At 38.5% G+C, this 13243-nt stretch overlaps 1 long non-coding RNA gene across 1 annotated transcript in view; it reads left to right on the forward strand.

The window, feature by feature from the left end:
* The window catches only part of LOC129036781 (uncharacterized), a 333381-nt gene that overhangs the window by 124764 nt on the left and 195374 nt on the right, over positions 1-13243 (forward strand). Inside the window, exons 3-4 of the long non-coding RNA XR_008502648.1 lie at positions 2128-2297; positions 12846-12934. This is a non-coding gene — a long non-coding RNA (uncharacterized LOC129036781). The remainder of the gene's footprint in view (positions 1-2127; positions 2298-12845; positions 12935-13243) is intronic.

The following is a 13243-nucleotide window of genomic DNA, read 5'->3' on the forward strand; positions in this document are numbered from 1 at the left end:
GTTAGCATCAAAAAAGGCAGATAGTGTTATGTCACGCTTACTAAACATGAACCAATAACCTGCTTTTTGTGAATCCTATGTTTCTTTAAGACACCATTTCACCTTTTGTAGGTTCTTGACAATGAGGGAGATTTCACCTAAATGTGTGTGACAATGCATAGAATTTCAAAATTTCCAATGAACTTGAGGTTATTGTTGCTCTCAGATTCTCTGGACACTTCTTTACCAAATTTGCCTTGACGTTTAAACACACAAAAGTCTGTGTTAACATTGCCTCAATGCTCACAGCAGACTTTATTATTTCTTTCGCATATTCATCAAAATCTCCAAAAATATGGGGGTTGTGGTAGATATTTAAAATAAAAAATAGTGAATGAGTTTGATATTGCAAAGTAATATATGGGAAATTGTTTATTTTGTGTAGAGCTTTCTAGTAAATATCTGTTTTACTGTTTTACTTTCTCAAGGATACATACAATTAGTATTCTGCATTCTTTATTTTCGCTTCTCTTGGGTATTTTATTTTCATTTTATATTTATTTCCTAAAAGTCCTAAGTATCAGCATTCTTGCAGATTGTTGATGAACCAATGGAAAGGATTGAAATGTAGATAATATTTATGCACATGTGTATATTTATGGACCTATTTAGCATTTATATAGAATCGAATTCATTGTAATTAAAAGGTTTTAGAGCTAAATACTCTGAGATCTGCTTTCAAGGGTTTAGTAATCTAGTGGTGAAAATAAGAATTGTTCAGAGAAAACAATGATGTGGGAGTTCAGAGGGTGATATTTCTGTCACTCTGGGAAACAGTGGGACATTGAGAGACTTGACTTCGTTACTTCTACTTGAAGAAGAAAGGGACAGGATATTTTAAGTGCAGGAAAGTGTGCAAAGGCAAGGAGATGACTAATCTTGGGAACTGTAAGTCGTTCAGCTTAGTTGGGGCTCAGGGTACACTGGGTTTTTCTCTAGCCAGGATGTTACCTGTTCAGCCATTTTAATTCATAAAACTGAATCTAAATTAAATTGAGAAAAGTAGTCAGATATGCTCCATTTTAAAGTGTAGACTTTGGTTGTTCACCCCTTACATATGAAAAACAAACAAACACCACAGATGAATCAATACATAGAGCATACACCAAATGCAAACCTGGCTTTAGTACAACTATAGAGGAGCATTACTGCCTTACTAATAACACATTCCTAAGGTAGCCAGTTTATAGGGATGCAATCCACAGCAAAGAAACATAGGCTGTAGAAGGGTTGATTTCAGTGTTTATCCTAAAACAGTCAGGTATACACTTGGAACATTGAAATAGGGCAAGTTCTCCCTAGTTCTGCACCTTTGAATAATCAGAGTTGGGAGAAATGGATGTTGAGTAGCAATAGGAATTGAGGCTCTACCCTCATGTGCTTATAACGGTATAGGTCTGAGGATGGTTGTGGTAGGAAGCACGGAAAACTAGATCAGAAGAAGAAGGGACATAAAAAATGGTAGCAGCAGGGTTAGCTCCAGGGCAGACCACAGAGTTGGCAAAGTCGAGCTTTGATAACCTTACCTTTCTTCCTGTATCCCATATCACAATGGGTCAATGCTAACGTGTCTTTCTGCAGGTCCTTATTTAAAGTTGGCTATTTAATAAGACCCAGGAGGCAGCTGGGAACCCAAGAATGAGCACTAGAATGAAAGACCTGTTTATTCCTCACTCTGCCACCAGCTGGTCAGATGGTCAGAACCTTATTGTTAATTTTACCTTCATCCTAAATAGCCCTCCTGTGTGGTCGCACAGCAGGCTCACAAGCATACCTCTTTCATTATATCCCAAAGACTATATTGACTGTGCCATAGGAGTCCTTCCAGAAGCACTTTTACTGTAAGATAAGTTTTTCTTTTTAAGGGTGAAAAAGCCCTTGAGGTCACGAGGGATTCATTGATAAAGGTGTATTGATAGATGGTGTGAATGATGTTTGAGCATCTTACCTTGTGACACAACAAACTAATATTTGTGGGTAATTGCCTTCTTCACTCATCTACCCTAGACCAGTCTTCCCTCCCTCCCTCCCTTTCCTTCCCCTTCCCCTTCCTTCCTTCCTTCCTTTTTTTTCTTTAATTCTTGTCAGAAAAATAGTTGCAATGTGAATCTAAGAAAATAACGATGTGGAGTACACAGAGCTTTGCTTCAGATTCTCTGGACTAAAGACTGACAGTCATCTAGATGCCAAAGATCCCATCAATCACCACATTTTTTAGACTTATAACTGCTAAGAAATATTTTAGATCTTCAGAATGGGTATCCTTTGGGGGAAAGAAAGGGATATATATTTTTTTGTTGACCCATGCTACTTAAGTCCAGAAATTATGAAAGGGAAAAATTTGAAAACTGTTACTATAGTAGGACAGTATGCCTATTCCTTTCGTCTTCTGTTCTGTACATCTTCCCTCTGTTAAAATAAGATTTGGCATAACAAATGATCAGTCATGCTCTTACAGATAGTTAGTAATATTAAGAAAAATATTTCTGGCTGGGCACAGTGGCTCACACCCGTAATCCCAGCACTTTGGGAGGCAGAGGCAGGCAGATCACCTGAGGTCAGAAGTTCAAGACCAGCTTGGCCAACATGGTGAAACCCCGTCTCTACTAAAAATACAGCCAAGTGTGGTGGCAGGCACCTGTAATACCAGCTACTCGGGAGGCTAAGGCAGGAGAATTGCTTGAACCTGGGAGGTGAAGGTTGCAGTGAGACAAGTTCATGCCATTGCACTCTAGCCTGAGCAGTAAAAGTGAAGCTCCATCTCAAAAAAAAAAAAAAAAAACCAACCAAACAAAAAAACACAAGAAAAATGTTTCTGTCTTTTAGAAGCTGCACTCTCAAGACCAAGTACACTTTCAGAAGAGAAGACTGGAGAAATCCGAGGTCATCATCCCAGGACCCTGGAAATAGTGTAGGGTTAGGGTAAGTGCAGAGTTGTAGGACAAATCTAAACAAAGACATGGAGCAAGAAGAGGAAAGAGAATAAGACAGCAAAGAAAACCATCACTGCTTCTCACAGGATGGCTGTGTTTGGATTAAAGACTGCCGGGCTGGACAAAGCCAGTAAACATACTACAGTGTTTTCTAGTCTACATGTATGTTTGTGAATGGCTAATAGCAAGATGACTATTATTAGACTGTTCCTATATACTCTTGCAAACTTCGTGGTGCACAACAGACAATGTGTAATAAGAAATAATCCATTAAGTGAGAAGAATGGAAAATTTATTTGTAGCCTTTTAACCTAATGAAAGGATAGAACATTAAAATTAATTAATTATCATTGGAAAAAAGCATACCATGGGCTAAAATCAATGAATTTAAAAACAGAAAATCAATAGAGAAATCAACAAAACCAAAAGCTGGTTTTTCGAAAAGACCAATGAAATCAATAAATCTCTAGTCTGGCTAAGAAAAAAGACGGAAGACCCAAATTACTAATATCAGAAATAAAAGAGGGGACATCACTCCAGATCCTGTGGACATTAAAGGAATTATAAAGGAATACTGTAAATAACCATGTCAACAAGCTTCATAACCTAAGTGAAATGGACAAATTCCTTGAAAGACACAATCTGCCAAAACTCACACAAGAAAGAATAGGCAGTCTGAGTAGGCCTGTACCTATTAAAGAAATTGAATCAATAATTAATAAGCTTTTAAAGAAAGTACAAGGTCCAGATGGATTTAGTGGTGTATTCTATGAAATCTTTAAGGAAGAAATTATCCTAATTATCTATAATGTCTTCCAGAAAATACAAGGAGAGGGATTATATCCTAACTCTTTCTAAGAAGCCAGATTAATACCAAAACCAGACAATGACACTGTAAGAAAATAACCTGGTGGAAGGGCCAAGATGGTTGAACAGAAACAGCTCTGGTCTGCGGCTCCCAGCAAGACCAATGCAGAAGGTGGGCGATTTCTGCATTTCCAACTGAGGTACCCAGTTCATCTCATTGCGACTGGTTAGGCAGTGGGTGCAACCCACAGAGAGCGAACAGAAGCAGGGTGGGGCATTGCTTCACCTGGCAAGTGCACAGAGCTGGGGGACCTCCCCCTCCCCAAGCCAAGGGAAGCAGTGAGGGACTGTGCTACCCGCCCTGGGGTACTACGCTTTTTCCATGGATTTTTGCAATCCGTGGCTCAGGAAATTCCCTCATGAGCCTATACCACCAGGCCCCTGGGTTTCAAGTACAAAACTGAGTGGCTGTTGGGCAGGCACTGAGCCGTAGGGTTTTTTTTTTTTTCCATACTCGAGTAGCACCCGGAACTCCAGTGAGACAGGAGAATTGTCCACTCCCTTGGAAAGGGGGCTGAAGCCAGGGAGCCAAGTGGTCTCTCTCAGCATGTCTCACTCCCATGGAACCCAGCAAGCTAAGAAGCACTGGCTTGAAATTCTCACTGCCAGCACAGCAGTCTGGAGTCGGCCTGAGTTTGGTGAGGGGAGGGGCAACCACCATTACTGTGCCTTTAGTAGTTGGTTTTCTCCTGACAGTGCTAAAGAGACTGGGAGGTTGGGAGTGGGTGTAACTCAGCACAGTGCAGCAAAGTAGCTGTGCCGGACTGCCTCTCTAATTCCTCCTCACTGGGCAGGGCATCTCTGAAGGGAACCCAGCAGCTCCAGTCAGGGTCTTACAGACAAAACTCTCATCTCCCTGGCAGAGCATCTAGGGGGAGGGGCAGCTGCAGTCACAGCTTCAGCCAGACTTAATCTTTCCTGCTTGCTGGCTCTGAAGAGAGTGGCTGATCCTGACAAGGGGGATTCTCCCTGCACAGCACACCAGCTCTACTAAGGGACAGACTGCTTCCTCAAGCGGGTCCCTGACATCGCCATGTCTCCTGACTGGGAGAGACCTCCCAACAGGTGTTGACAGGTACCTCATACAGGAGATTGCTGGCTGGCATCAGGCCAGTGCCACTCTGGGATGAAGCTTCCAGAGGAAGCATCAGGCAGTAATCTTTGCTGTTCTGCAGCCTCCACTGGTGATACCCAGGCAAACAGGGTCTAGAGTGGACATCTAGCAAATGGTAGCAGTCCTGCAGAAGAGGGGCCTGACTGTTAGATAAACAGCAACAACAACAACATCAACAAAATAGAGCACCCCACAAAAGCCCTATCCAATGGTCATCAGCCTCAAAGATAAAAAGTAGATAAATCCATGAAGATAAGGAAAAAACAGCACAAAAATGCTGAAAATTCCAAAAGCCAGAATGCCTCTTCTCCAAATGATCACAATTCCTCTCCAGCAAGGGCATGAAACTGGAGGGAGAGTAAGATTGATGAATTGACAGAAGTAGGCTTCAGAAGGTGGGTAACAAAAAACTCCTCTGAGCTAAAGGAGCATGTTCTAACCCAATGCAAAGAAGCTAAAAACATTGATAAAAGGTTATAGGAATTGTTAACTAGAATAACCAGTTTACAAAGGAACATAAATGACCTTATGGAGCTGAAAAACACAACACAAAAACTTTGTGAAGCATACACAAATATCGATAGCCAAATTGATCAAGCAGTAGAAAGGATATAAGAGTTTGAAGACCATCCTGCTGAAGTAAGGCATGCAGACAAGATTAGAGAAAAAAAGAATGAAAAGGAACAAACAAAGCCTCCAAGAAATATGGTACTATGTGAAATGACTGAACCTATGATTGATTGGAGTACCTGAAAGAGATGAGAATGGAACCAAACTGGAAAACACACTTCAGGATATTATCCAGGCGAACTTCCCAACCTAGAAAGACAGGCCAACATTCAAATGCCGGAAATACAGAGAACACCACTAAGATACTCCATGAGAAGATCAACCCCAAGACACATAATCATCAGATTCTCCAAGGTCAAAATGAAGGAAAAAATGTTAAGGCAGCCAGAGAGAAAGGCCAGGTCACCTACAAAGGGTAGCCCATCAGACTAACAGTGGATCTCTCAGCAGAAACCCCACAAATCAGAAGAGAGAGGGGGCCAATATTTGACATTGTTAACGAAAGAATTTTCAACCCAGAATTTCATATCCAGGTTTCATGAGCAAAGCAGAAATACAGTCCTTTCTATACAAGCAAATGCTGAGGCATTTCATCACCACCACCTTGCAAGAGCTCCTGAGGGAGGTACTAAATATGGAAAGGAAAAACAGTTACCAGACACTGTAAAAACACACCAAAATATAAAGACCAGTGACACTATGAAGGAACTGCATCAACTAGTGTGCAAAATAACCAGATAGCATCATTATGACAGGATCAAATTCACACATAACAATATTAACCTTAAATGTAAATTGGCTAAATGCCCAAATTAAGAGACTGGGAAATTGGATAAAAAGCCAAGACCCATCGGTATGCTGTATTCAGGAGTCCTATCTCACATGCAAAGACACACATAGGCTCAAAATAAAAGGATGGAGGAAAATTTACCAAGAAAATAGAAAGCAAAAAAGTAGGGGTTGTAATCCTAGTCTCTGATAAAACAGACTTTAAGCCAACACAGATAAAAAAAAAAGGACAAAGAAGGGCATTACATAATGATAAAGGAATCAATGCAACAAGAAGAGCTAACTATGCTAAATATGTATGCACCCAATACAGGAACACCCAGATTCATAAAACGAGTTCTTAGAGACCTATTAAGATGCTTAGACTCCCACACAATAATAGTGGGAGACTCTAACACCACTGTAAATATTAGACAGATCAACGAGACAGAAAATTAACAAGGATATTCAGGACTTAAACTCAGTTATTGATCAAGTGTACCTAATAGACGTCTACAGAACTCTCCATCTCAAGTCAACAGAATATACATTCTTCTCAGTGCTACATGGCACTTATTCTAAAATCAACCACATAATTGGAAGTAAAACACTCCTTAGCAAATGCAAAGAACGGAAATCATAACAAACAGTCTCTCAGACCACAGTGCAATCAAATTAGAACTCAGGATTAAGAAACTCACTTAAAACCACACAACTACATGGAAATTGAACAACCTGCTCCTGAATGAATCCTGGGCAAATAAAGGAATTAAGGCAGAAATCAAGATGCTCTTTGAAACCAATGAGAACAAAGAGACAATGTACCAGAATCTCTCGGACACAGCTAAAGCGGTGTTAAGAGGGAAATTTATAGTACTAAATGCCCACATCAGAAAGCTGGAAAGATTTCAAATTGATACCGTAACATCACAATTAAAAGAACCAGAGAAGCAAGAGCATACTAACCTAAAAGCTACCAGAAGACAAGAAATAACTAAACTCAGAGCAGAAATGAAGGAGATAGAGAAATGAAAAACCCTTGAAAAAAATCAATGAATCCAGGAGCTAGCTGGTTTTTTGAAGAAATTAACAAAATAGAGTGCTAGCTAGACTAATGAAGAAAAGAGAGAAGCATTAAATAGACAATAAAAAATGATAAAGGGGATATCACCACTGACCCCACAGAAATACAAACTACCATAACAGCATGCTATAAACACCCCTACAGAAATAAACTAGAACATCTAGAAGAAATGGATAAATTCCTGGATACATACATCCTCCCAAGACTAAACCAGGAAAAAGCTGAATCCCTGAATTGACAAATAACAAGTTCTGAAATTGAGGCAGTAATTAATAGCCTACCAACCAAAAAAAAGCTCAGGACCAGATGGATTCACAGACGAATTCTACCAGAGGTACAAAGAGGAGCTGGTACCATTCCTTCTGAAACTATTCCAAACAATTGAAAAGGAGGGGCTCCTCCCTAACTCATTTTATGAGGCCTGTATCATTCTGATACTAAAACCTGTTAGAGACACAACAAAAAAAGACAACTTCGTACCAATATCCTCCATGAACATTGATGCAAAAATCCTCAATAAAATACTGGCAAATCCAGCAGCACATCAAAAAGGTTATCCAACATGATTAAGTTGGCTTCATCCCTGGGATGCAGGGCTGGTTCAACATACACAGATCAATAAACATAACCCAACACATAACATCAGTCATAACAGAACTGATGACAAAAACCACATGATTATCTCAATAGATGCAGAAAAAGCCTTTGATAAAATTCAACATCCCTTTATGTGAAAAACTCAATAAATTAGGTATTGATGGAGCATATCTCAAAATAATAAGAGCTATTTATGACAAACCCATAGCCAATATCATACTGAATGGGCAGAAGCTGGAAGCATTCCCTTTGAAAACCAGCTCAAGACAAGGATGCCCTCTCTCACCACTCCTACTCAACATAGTGTTGAAAGTTCTTACCAGGGCAGTCAGGCAAGAGAAAGAAAGAAAGTAAGGGTATTCAAATAGGAATAGAAGAGGTCAAATTGTCTCTTTGCAGATGACATGATTGTATACATAGATATCCCCATTGTGTCACTGCCAAAACTCCTTAAGCTGATAAGCAACTTCAGCATAGTCTCAGGATACAAAATCAGTGTGCAAAAATCACAAGTATTCCTGTATACCAACAAGACAAGCAGACAGCCAAATTATGAATGAACTCCCATTCACAATTGTTACAAAGAGAATAAAATACCTAGGAATACAGCTGACAAGAGATGTGAAGGACTGCTTCAAGGAGAACTACAAACCACTGCTCAAGGAAATAAGTGAGGACACAAACAAATGGGAAAACATTCCATCCTCTTGGATAGGAAGAATCAATATCATGAAAATGGCCATACTGCCTAAAGTAATTTATAGATACAATGCTATTTCCATCAAGCTACTACTGACATTCTTCACAGAATTAGAAAAAACTACTTTAAATTTCATATGGAACCAAAAAAGAGCCCATATAGCCAAGACAATGCTAAGCAAAACAAAGAAAGCTGGAGGCATCACACTACCTAACTTCAAACTATGTTACAAGGCTACAGTAACCAAAACAGCATGGTACTGGTACCAAAACAGACATAATAGACCAATGGAACAGGACAGGCACCACAGAAATACCACTACACATCTACAACCATCTGGTCTTCAACAAACCTGACAAAAAGAAGCAATGGGGAAACGATTCCCTATTTAATAAATGGTTCTGGGAAAACTGGTTAGCCATATGCAGAAATCTGAAACTGGACCCCTTCCTTACACTTTATACCAAAATACCTCAAGATGGATTAAAGACTTAAATGTAAAACTCAAAACCATAAAAATCCTGGAAGATAACCTAGGCAATACCATTCAGGACATAGGCATGGGCAAAGACTTCATGACAAAAACACCAAAAGCAATTGCAACAAAAGCCAAAATTGACAAATGGGTTCTAATTAAACTAAAGAGCTTCTGCACAGTAAAAGAAACTATCATCAGAGTGAACAGGGAACCTACAGAATGGGAGAAAAGTTTTGCAATCTACTCATCTGACAAAGGTCTAATATCCAGAATTTACAGGGAACTTAAACAAATTTACAAGAAAAAAGAAAACATCAAAAAGTGGGTGAAGGATATGAACAGACACTTCTCAAAAGAAGACATTTATGTGGCCAAAAAAATACGAAAAAAAGCTCATCATCACTGGTCATTAGAGAAATGCAAATCAAAACCACTATGAGACACCATCTCATGCCAGTCAGAATGATGATCACTAAAAAGTTAAGAAACAATAGATGCTGGCGATGCTGTGGAGAAATAGGAATGCTTTTACACTGTTGGTGGGAATGTAAATTAGCTCAACCATTGTGGAAGACAGCATGGTGATTCCTCAAGGATCTAGAACCAGAAATAACATTTGACCCAGCAGTCCCATTACTGAGTATATACCCAAAGGAATATAAATCATTCTAAAGACACATGCACATGTATGTTTACTGCAGCACTATTTACAATAGCAAAGACATGGACCCAAACCAAATGCCCATCAATGATAGATAGATAAAGAAAATGTGATACATATATACCTTGTGATACTATACAGCCATAAAAAAGGATGAGTTCATGTCCTTTGCAGGGACATGGATGAAGCTGGATGCCATCATCCTCAGCAAACTAACGCAGGAACAGAAAACCAAACACTGCATGTTCTCACTCATAATTGGGAGTTGAACAATGAGAACACATGAACTCAGGGAGGGGAACAACACACACTGGGGCCTGTTGGGGAGTCGGGGGAAGTGGAGAAGAGCATTAGGACAAATACTCAATGCATGCAGGGCTTAAAACCTAGATGAGGGGTTGTTAGGTGCAGCAAACCACCATGGCACATGTATACCTATGTAACAAACCTGCATGTTCTGCAAATGTATCCCAGAACATAAAGTAAAATAAAAATAAAAAATAAATAAAAACAAACTTTTAATTTCAAAAAAAAAAAGAAAATAACCCTACAGACCAATATCTTTCATGTACATAGATCCAAAATTCTCAACAAAATATTAGCAAATTGAACCCAGCAAGGTAAAAAATAAACATAAAAAAGAATTATACACCCCAATCAAGTGTGATTTATTCCAAGTATGCAAGGCTGATTCAACATTCAAAAATCAATTAATGTAGATTAATCACATCAAGACGTCAAAGAAGAAAGATTATATGAACATATCAATAGATGGAGAAAAATTATTTGACAAAGTTCAATAATCTTCATGATAAAATCTCTTACCAAATTAGGAATAGAGAGAATTTCCTCAACTAAATAACACCTACAAAAAACCACCTAAAGCTAACATACTTAATGGTGAGAAACTCAATGCTTTCCCTCTAATGTCAGGAACAAGTTGAGAAGGCCCCCTCTCACAAGTGCTTTTCAACATTGTACTGGAAATTCCTAGCTAATGCAATACAACAAGAATGTGAAATAAAGACATGTGGATTGGAATGGAATAAGTAAATATATCTTTGTTTACAGATAACATTTGTCTATGGAGATAATCCAAAAGATACAACAACAACAACAACCCCCAAATCCAAAACAAAAACAAAAATCTCTTCTGGAATGAATAAGTAATTCTAACAAGGCGGCAGGATATAGGGTTAATATATAAGAGACAATTGCTTTTCTGTATACCAGCAATAAACAAATGAAATTCAAAATTAAAAATACATTACCATTTACAACACCCTCCCAAAATAAAATACTTTGGTATAACCCAATATGTACAAATTCTATTTGAAGGAAATGATAAAACTCTCTGAAAGATATCAAGGAACTAACTAAATGGAGAGCTATTCCATGTTCATGGAGGGAAAGATTTAATATTGTCAGGATGCCAGTCTTCCCAACTTGATCTACAGATTCGGTGCAATCACAATCAAAATCACAACAAATTATTTTTTAGAAATAATCAAACTGATTCTAAACTTTATATGGGAAATTGAGATATCACTGGAATTTTTTTTTTGAAAAAACATTTCTAAATGGGTTTGACTTTTGAATCACATGAAAGTTTGAAGTATTCAAATATTAAATTTATGAAAAATAGTGAAAAACATAAACTCTTTGATTACAAATACTAAGAAATGGACCTAATTGTATGTCAAGTTATTCTGTAAACACATAGGGAAAATGATGCATTTAAGTTACTTTTCCTATAATATTACGTAAATCCTTAGTGAAATATGGTCATAGGAAAGAACCACCCAATCAAATCTTGCACCTTATGTTGTAGTTTAGCTATTATTAATGGTGTTTATGTTGCATTGGTGCAATGTGTAAATACATTAATGTTGCTGGAAACCAGAGTGTCTGCTGTGGAAGCAGAGAGAAACAAATATAAAACAGGGAATGTGAAGAAGAATCTGTGGTGGTAGACTTGAATTAGAGGCATCTATATGAGTACTTATAAACTTGTGATTTAAACATTTTATAGTAATTTTAAAGTTTTATGGCATTTGCTTCTTTGATTGCTTGAAATTTAGGAACATATTCAGCTACCTCGTAGCCTCCCACCCTGATGCAGTTCTGTCTACTAAAATGCCTGGAGTCAGTTACACCCAAGTAGCCATGAGCATACTTAGAACCCAGATCTTGGGCAGGGAACAGTGGCTCATGCCTGTAATCCCAGCACTTTGGGAGGCCGAGGCGGGCAGATGGCCTGAGCTTAGGGGTTCACAACCAGCCTGGGCAACATGGTGAAACCCTGTCTCTACTAAAATACAAAAAATTAGCTGGGCGTGGCGGCGTGTGCCTGTAGTCCCAGCTACTCGGGAGGCCGAGGCAGGAGAATTGCTTGAACCTGGGAGGCGGAGGTTGCAGTGAGCCGAAATAGTGCCACTGCATTCCAGCCTGGGCAACAGAGCAAGACTCCGTCTCAAAAACATAAAACAAAACAAACAACAACAACAACAAAACCCCCAGATCTTCATTGCTAAATAGCATTGTCTACTAAAGAGAACCAGGATTTTTGGGGAAAGGTGGATTCTTCCAGCGGCAGGGAATGTACCTGGTAAGCCTCAGACACCACGTGCCAGAAATCAAGGAAGTGATCAAATCCAAATGGGGCTAAGTCAAAAGAATAAAAGGGCTAGCTTGAAGGCCTCCACTAGGAAAATGATGTACAATTTGGAATTTAAATAATAATATTAACAACAATGGATTAAAATCCCAATAAATCATAGTGAAAGAGAGAGAGAGAAAGGAAAAGATTTTTCTATACAGTTGAATGCCAGAAAATAAATCTAAAATAAATGATAGAATTAGAAAATCACCATTTTACATGTCCCCAGTGTAATAAGTGATTCAGGCAAAGATTATCAATGGATAATAATACTATTGGATGAATATTACTAAGGAATAAGATAGTCATGCAGTCTCAAAGTATCATTTGTCGATTACTTATTAACTACAAAGAGAAAATTGCACCTTGTTACAGAGACATCTGGCAGTCACCAGCTGAACAAAATGGTCAAACTTTGCACTACCATTATGGGACAGCCTGACATATGTGCATCTTGAGATAATGTAATAAAAAGAACACAGTCGAATTCTGTAATGTTCCAGGCAAAAATCTTTAACCTGAGTCTCGTCATGAGGAATACATGAAACTAATCCAAAGTGTGTGATATATTCTTTATGATAACTACCTGGAATCTTCAAAAACTGTTCTAAAATCAGAGAAGGTAAAGGCAATGTTATAGATCAGAAGTCAGTAAACTTTTTCTGTAAAGGGCAGATAGCAAATGTTTCATGCTTTGTGGGTCACATAGAAGTCTCTGCTGTATATTCTTCTTTCTTTTTTCTTCTTCTTTGTTTTTTGTCCTTGTAGTTTGG

The sequence above is a fragment of the Pongo pygmaeus genome, chromosome 4, assembly GCF_028885625.2.
Source record: "Pongo pygmaeus isolate AG05252 chromosome 4, NHGRI_mPonPyg2-v2.0_pri, whole genome shotgun sequence".
NCBI lineage: Eukaryota > Metazoa > Chordata > Mammalia > Primates > Hominidae > Pongo > Pongo pygmaeus.